An 8,714-nucleotide genomic window follows, 5' to 3' on the forward strand; every position below is an offset into this window, starting at 1 on the left:
AGCTCCCTATAGCATCTGGCTTCTTCAATACTGTCAGAAGACCTTCAAAGAGACTGATTTCTGTCCTAATTACAGGGAAACAGGGAAAGTATGGCAGCATCACACTCTCTCCTCTGTAAGAAAAAGGAAGAAGAGATGTTTATTGTAACTTATTGCAGCAGCAGTGGGAAAACAAGAAGAAAGAAGCCCTATTAGTCATAGGTTTCCTTCCTGGTCCTTTTCAATTTGTGGCTTTGATCTATGATGAACACCTATTCTTTGAAATGTAAAGGTATTAAATGCGAGAAGAACTCCACTGCTAAATACAGAATGTTTTGGAGAAATGGATTGGTTTTTTTCCCTCAGGTCCCTTTCTCTCAAGTGCTTCTTTGGAGTTTTCCTGCAAGAAAATGCGAGTCTAGAAGAATGCTTGAGCATTCTTATAAAGACCTATTTTTTTAAATTACAAAATTAAGAAATCACTGTGTTCCTCCTAAACTGCCTATTAAACTATGCCTATCATGGCTGTCCATTGAACAAAAAACCCCATGATAAACCAAAACCAATATTTCATCAAGAAAAAATGGAAACAAAAATAAATAAAAGCAAAGAGTTGGTAGAGTTTTTACAAAATTATTTCACCAGTATAATTTATACAGACATTGGCAAGCTCTTCCTGTACAGAGTTAAAGAAATGGTAGGATTTATTTTTTAGTAAAAAGTTCAAAACCTCTGCAAGATTTGTGCCTGTCTTTCTACGTACGGAAGAAAATGGCAAACTCAGGGAGATCCCAAGGGCTCTTAGAGAGCCCCAGGCTGCAGACCAAAAGATCATTTGGTTGAGGTAGGTGATAAGAGGTCAAAGGGACCAAAATGTCTGAGTTGTAGCCAGAGGAAGATTGTGGTTGTAATGTGGTACAAGCAGATAGAAACCCACACTCTCAGAATTGATGTACAATTTCCTTACCTCCTGTCTTAGGCAAAACAAATCACTATTTCTACATGAACATTTTGTGAATCCATACTGAATAAACATGCTGTCCTGGAAGGCATATGAAATTTGCCCAACATTAATGTTTTCACAGGACTATTTTAAGTGGGGGAAGCAGCGTAAAGGGGTTACCTGGCAACACCAGAAACTGTAACCCTCAAAATCTCAGCCAAATGCTCAGTCCAAAACAGCCAAATGCTATGTCTGAAATATTTTGCCCATATCATCACTGCAACCTGCTTTTCCACTTAATTTAATATCATCCTGCCAAGCTGTGAAGCCATGACATGCTGCTTCTGCACCTCACACAAACAGAGCTCGATTTGAGATTACCACATTCATACAAAACCTGAACTTCCACTCAGAAACTATGAATAGACTTGAGGAGCAACTAAATTTAGGGAAAGTTTTGACTTAAAAAATATATGGCATTATAAACCCAAAGTCTATATTCTCAGTTAATTAAAAGATATATAATTGTCATACAGACCACTTACCATTATATAATTTAGGCTCTTAATAAGTCCTTTTTGTTTTATGAAAGAAATTTCCTTTTCTTCTCAACTTGAGAAATGCAACCCCAATAGGACCATACTTTGTAGTGATATGGCAACTATGCATCATACTAGTTAGGGCAGTATTTATTAATAATGAATACAAATAAGGGTAAAAAATAAGAGGGGTGTGGAAAAAATAGCATCTTGCAGACAACTGTGAATTAACTAAGATTTAGAGTAATACTTTTCTTACCATGCAAATTCTACTGCTATTTTCTATTAATTAAGGTAATTGATAACAGTTATAAAGGTATCTGGCATTTTAATCATGCAGATATGTCTTTTTCTGTCAGAAGAGAAAATTAAAACAGCTAGAAGAACTCTTTTATTTGCAGAGTTAGCCGGAGAGGAAATTTAAATAGAGCTGGTAATAAATGAGTGATACATTCAATTTAAGAGATCACAGATGTAGGTCACAGGGGTAAGAGGATGCAGAGAAGGATTGTGACATTCTTAAAACTGTGTTTCTTTCTAGACATATTGTAAGTAAGTTGAAACATATACTGATGGTCTTGGTAGCTCATAATGCTACCATTAATACTTCAAGGAACACATGCACTTTTTAATTAAGTGGGATCTGGGTTATATAAAGAAGTCAAATAGATCTGATCACTAGAGGTAAGGGAAAATTTAATATGCAGAATGAGGCCTGAACTGGATAATTGCCTCTGACCATTTACAAAATCAGTAGTACAAAATAATTTTGTTCCTGCTGAAAGAGTGATGCCTTTAACCACTCCTTTCTTTTGGGAGACATCAAAGAAACATTGAAAAATTAAGAGATGAGTGCTCAATGATCCACTAAAATCCTGGATTTCTGTAATACATATGTCTAGCTCTTTTGGGTATTTCTAGTTCAAAGATAGAAAACAGACAAATATTCCTTTGCCTATTATTTCATGATGCAGTTGGTATTGAAACCCTCTTGCTGTCTGTGGATGTTTTTCCTGCTCATAGTAGATGAAATAGACAAAATGCTACTTGTATTCTTGTGGGTCATAATGCCAATTCACCATGTTCTTTTTGGGGAAATCTGCTACTAATGAGCTCATCATCTGCATTGCCTATCATTTTTTTCAATTAAAAAAGCAGAAATGCCTAAGATGAGGTGTATTTAGGAATGTTACTGGGACTAATGGTGCAGTCACATGGTTCAGGTGCCAGGCTACAGAATTTTAGGTAGTTCCTCAACATCAGAGGATGCTAACTACTAGAGAGCACCCTGGGCAAATGTCTACTGTGCAGATGAAAAATTTGGAAAGCTAAAGAGGTCATGAAGGCATGTACAGACTTTTCTGAAGGGATCCTGGGTTCTTTGAGGTATTCTGGATCTAAAACAGTAAGAAATACTGTGTGGGTACAGACCAACAGATGATTAGATGAGTCTCTTGTGGAAAAATATGTTAATATGAAATGAATACCAAAATGAAAATATTTGTTCATCAACAAGCATCATACAGTCCAGGCAGCATCCAGACTGGTATGATAACTTGAAAGATAAGAAATATATGGAAGGAAGATAATATTGTTCTCCTTTTTTTTCTCTCTCTAGATTAAGAGGTTACAGATATGAGTCACAGTAGAATACACAAAGAAATATCTTGCCAAACAAAATGTCTCTTTTGTTCCCCTAGACATACTGTGAAACTGAACCATTCCATTTTCTGAAATAAGCATTTCTGAAATTCTTATTTCTCTGTATGAATTATATGATAGTAACAAAGGAAAAAGGCATTTTTTTTTTCTCAGTAGGAACTGAGAAACAGAACATTTGAGGCTCTCATTCATCAGGTTGACTTTCTTAACATGCCTGAGGAATTGATACGTATGTTCTGTTGTAAACCATTTGTGTGTGTGCGTTCTAAAACAAAATATTTAACTTTTCTGTGAAAAATTGACTAGTTATTTATGAAAATAATACATGCTGAGTCTATGCTATCATCAACAGACATCTTTCCAGAGTTATTTGAAGACCAAAATGCAGAAAAAAATGCATCAGTAACAAGTTTCCATCTACCTGCATACAGGAGACTTATTAGTTACTTATTTCTTTTGTAAATGCAGAATGCTGAGTCAGACAGAGAATCTTGCTGGACAACAGCATTTGAAAACTTAATTCTAGTACTGTACTATTGTATTCCTGAAAGTGAAATTTGAGGATTTTAGGGCTTTTATTTCATTGAAATATACATCTTTGTTGCTTATTGTACTGAGAGTCAGCTTTCATTATGGCTCAATATTGCTATGTTGAATTAGTAAATGTTTGAGGGTATTTTTAATAACTGCTTTTTCATCAAGGAAACTTGAAAGAGGAAATTAAATCGGGTAACATTATGCGTATCTGATTTCAATAACAACAAAAAAATTAAAATGTTTTGCAGAAATCTGGCAGAAATAAAAGCCATCTTCAGACCTCTACTACTTATAAAAACTTATAAAAAATATAGCACATGTAGACATACAGACAGATATACACAAAAAGAGCCAAGAAGGTTAGAAAACAAAACAAGTTACCACTCTGCTAAATCTGGTACACATATTTACTCCGCACAAATTAAAATAAATAGAAAAAAATAATTAATTCATCAAACTCTATAGAAAGACCTTGAGTGTGATTTGTAAACATTAAGAATAACTTTCAACATTATCATTCAATTAAGATTAGATAAATCCTTTTGGAAATATTGCTTAGAAATGATGTTATTCTTACAAGGCTTGGTGCTCACTCAGCTAATATGTCTTTTTGAATGAATGTTCTATGTGTGTGTGCGCACAAATGTGCAACAGAGTTCTCCTTTTGCTTCCTTCAGTTCAGAACACAGCAAGTCAACCACAATTAAAAAAAAAAAGTAAAAATAAAATATTTGACATTAAAAAATAAAAAAATATTTTTTTAATCTAAGATTTTGTAGAAAATCAGATTGACATGTAAGAAGCAAAGTGACAAAGCAAATGTCCAGCAGAGATATATTCTGACTTAATTTCTAGTTGCAAAGCATGGAGAGAAAAGAAAAAGTGAGACAGAAAAGTACTAGAGGATAACAGTAAATACTAAACTATCAGAAAGATATCGTCAAGAAATCTTTAGATTTTTTGGTTCTAGAACCAAAAGACTATTTTTTAATCTTTAAAGTCAGGAAATTTAATAGTGTGTTTCTTAAGGGGTTTTTTTTCTAAGTTAGATAAAAGAAACATTCTACATTTATAATGTAATTTTAGTTCCTAGCTAAATCTACTGTTCCTTCTGTTTGAACCTTTTTAAAGTTTGAATAAAGATACTGCTCAATTCATCAAGGCAAAACAACTACAATGTGGAGGAAATATTCTTTATTTCAGGAAATTTCTTCCTTGTAACAATAGATAGTCTTATAACAGTCAATATACTCTTAAGAGTATATTGTCAGACTTCCGAGTTAAAGATTGTGTGGTATTATTTACTTTATGCACAAGCATAGGTCCTTAGGCAGATATTGAAAAACTGTCATGAGTGCAAGAGGGGAAACAGTCAACATCTTTTGAAATTCAGGATCTTAAAAAAAGAAAAAAAAGATTGGATAATGAATGTTTAATAATGATATAATTCCAGCAATATTAAATTAATTGGAAATAATGGTTTCTCTATCAACAAAATTTCATGCTGCAACACCATTTACTCATTTTTATGGCAACTTCAGGGGCAACAAAAAAAGCCCCATCCATATTAGGAATTTGGTGCAAGATAGTCTATACTCAACCTTTCATCGCAGGGATCAAACTCCAAAGTAACAAATGACTTTACTAGTTACAGATATCTTTTAATTTTACACTGCTAGTATAAGTGATTGTTGTGTGTAGATATAGTACCGTTTTCACCTGCTATGACCTAAATGCAGAACACTGAAGTAAAGTAGCAAGCTAGAAGATCTCTTCCTACAGTCTTAACCACTTTGGAATGTCTAGGGAGATTTTTCTGAGCCTCCTAAAACAAGACCATGCACACCCAGAAAGTATTTTTATTTGTTTTTTGTTATCAAGTATCAAAGTATCTACAGTTTATTCCCTCTTGCAGAATTTTGCTGAACTTTGGTGATAAAGCCACTTTAGGTGGACTTAGTGACATAAGCCAAATTTTGCATGGTATAAACATAACCCCCACCCTAACAATGAACAAGCCCATATTTAATTTAATAATTCACTTATTGATTCAAAAAGTCAGGAAAACATGAACAAATTACCAAAGGACCTTCCTTCAGGCATCCTTAAATTATTCATCAGTCTTTTTTGGAAAAATTGTTAAAGATAATTTGCTCCTTTCAGAAGCTATTTCATAATTTTTTGTTCTTTAAGCAGCAAATATTAGATAAAGTTTCTGTTGGTATAAGCATAGACATTTGCAATTGACATTGCATTCCTAGATATATAAAAGGTTCTTTAGACATTCCTCAAACTAATATGAAGAAAATATATTCTTTAACTATAAAACACGCATAACTTTCTAACTCAAACTTAGAATCTGGTACAAATGATTGCAAAAAAAACCAAAATAAACCCAACAACAAACAAGCAAACAAAAAAATAAATGGGAAGGGGGGAAACCAAGCAAGGACACACTGAACAAAAATGTATCATTTAGTAGGCAACACAGCGGAAAATTACGCAGGGAGAAAATACTGTCAGAAAGAAACTCTCTTCAGAAGGAACCCATTAGTCAGTTAGAAGTGACCACTCATGTGGTAACAGACTCCTGGAGTGGAAAATGGTAAGATAAACTCAGCTACTGTATATTGAAGATACAGCATATGTGCTGTTTAAGCTAAGATAAATTATCATCTGTTCCTGAAAGTAAAGATGAAATATTGGATTTATTTGTTAGAAACCTTGAGGAACTCATAATGCAAGCTCTGCGTGTTGCTTAAGCGCCTTCCATTCAGATGCATAGATAACAATGACAAAATTTTACTAATCTACTCTTGTGAGAAATGGCTGAATTAATATTTTGCAATGAGCTTTTATGCTTATAAATATAAATAAAAAAGATTTAATTAGTTCCTTTGATTTATAAATCTGTTCTATACATAGTGCCAGAAATTACAATACAAAAGTAGAATAAAAAAAATCTGAGATCAGAAAATTGTAAGATGATATTTTCTTTACCCTTTTCAGGACTTCAGTACCAAACACACAACATACACTGCACCAAACATGTTCCTCTAATATTTGCAAGTGAAAAGAGACTAGTCATTCTTCCTATACTATTTTTTTTCTATCCTAAACCTTGATTTATATCAATCCATCTTTAGTTAAATAAGATGCTGATAGTAAGAAATTAATTTCAAGTACTCTATGATGATAGCCTCCTGTAATAACTGCGGAGCCCTAAATCCAGGAAATCAATGGAATTTTTCATATGGGTAATCTCTGAGACATAGACTGAATACCTGATTTTCTGGTTTTCTTGTTTTTTGTTGTTCTTATTTTAAAATAAAGCCATTTATACAGAACAGGGACTGGTAGGAAATAAATCAAGATGGCAATGCTGTGAAACCTCACTGGACACAGTTAGTCTATGTGAAAACACATAGGAGGTATGTGTTGGGTTGAAAAAATAATTGTCCAAACATAATAAAACTCCAGCAAAATCTGCTTTTAACCATTAGAAAAAAGTAGAGTTATGGAGATAAAGTATTATCTTATTCGGATCCTTATTTAATTTTTTTTACGACTACACAGATATTCATTCACCTTTTTATTACTGTAAATTGAAAGCTTTCTTTGTGTAAACAATTTAATATCTTTTTCCACATGAAAAGAATCATGTATTCTATGCATCATCTATAGCAATACTTTTCCATAGTTTGATAATTGAGATTAAGTGGTCCTTCAAAATAAAAAAATCCCAGCTACAGTCAAAACTTGGAAGTAGTATCTCTCTGGAAAACTTTTCATTGTGAGATTCTCCTAGTCCAAATATGAAATATTCTCAGCTAATTCTGATATCAATAAAAATTGCTATACATATGATAAGTTTACAATTCTAAAGCCATTACATTCTGATATCATTTCAATATGTTGTAGTCATAAAAGTCAAGATGTCTATTATTCTGCCAGTGTAGAGGCATTTTTCTAACAAGAAATTAATATAAGTACTCCAAAAGTTATATTATTATAAGATGGTAGAGTGGTTCCATTCTTAATTATGTTTTATTCCATGTTCATAAGTTCCCTTTGTTCCTCTACATTTCAATAGATGTCTTGCTGAACTTTTCTACTTAGGCAAAAATATTTCTTACATAACATTTTGAAATAATTTTTACTGGTGTTAGGAAAAACAAAAAGTGTTCATTAGCTCTTAAATGCATTAAAATATTTGGTATAAAAAAAAATCAGGAATTTCACAAAATTGTTTAAATGAAAGAAAGACTGCTACTTATAAAATGCATAAGGAAATATTGAAAGGCTCATTCTTAGTCAATTTTGATATAATGTATCTAAACTATAGATGAAAGCAAAAGATAAAGTTAGCCCAAGATCACTCTACAGCATAGGGTATACCTAAGCAGAGATTTAACTCTGAAAGTTTGCTTTCAGTATATGCTATGACTGTATACCAATCTTTCCTGTGGAAATTAATTCACTTAAAACTCAACTTGTCTAAATGATATTTGAATACAAACCCTTGAAAAATAGAAGAAAATAAGACTTTTCTCACACATTTGTACTGGTAAATTGCTCTCTGTCTTCCTGGCAAGTGGCATGTCCTGTTCATATCCTCCCTACTTAGCATTTGTTCTGAGGGCTCATAGCTCAGTGTGACCACAGAATTGGAGAACCACAGAATGATTTGGGTTGGAAGAGACCTTTAAAGATCATCTAGTTCATCTTCTGTGGATGGGGACATTTTCCATTAGATCTAGTTTTCAAAGCCTCATCCAACCTGGCCTTTTCTAAACCTGTTCCAGTGCCCCAACATCCTCAATATAAAAAATTTCTTCCTTATGTGCACTCTAAACTTATTCTCTTTCAGTTTTAGACCATTCCCCCTTGTACTATCACTAAAGGCCTTGGTTAATAGTCTTTCTCCATCTTCCTTATAAGCCATCTTCAAATATTAGAAGGCCACAATAACATCTGCCCAGAACCTTTTCTTCTGCAGACTGAACAATCCCAACTCTCTCAACTTTACTCCATAGGAATGATGATCCATCCCT

Source organism: Neopelma chrysocephalum, unplaced genomic scaffold, assembly GCF_003984885.1.
Source record: "Neopelma chrysocephalum unplaced genomic scaffold, ASM398488v2 Primary Assembly neopelma1_59, whole genome shotgun sequence".
NCBI lineage: Eukaryota > Metazoa > Chordata > Aves > Passeriformes > Pipridae > Neopelma > Neopelma chrysocephalum.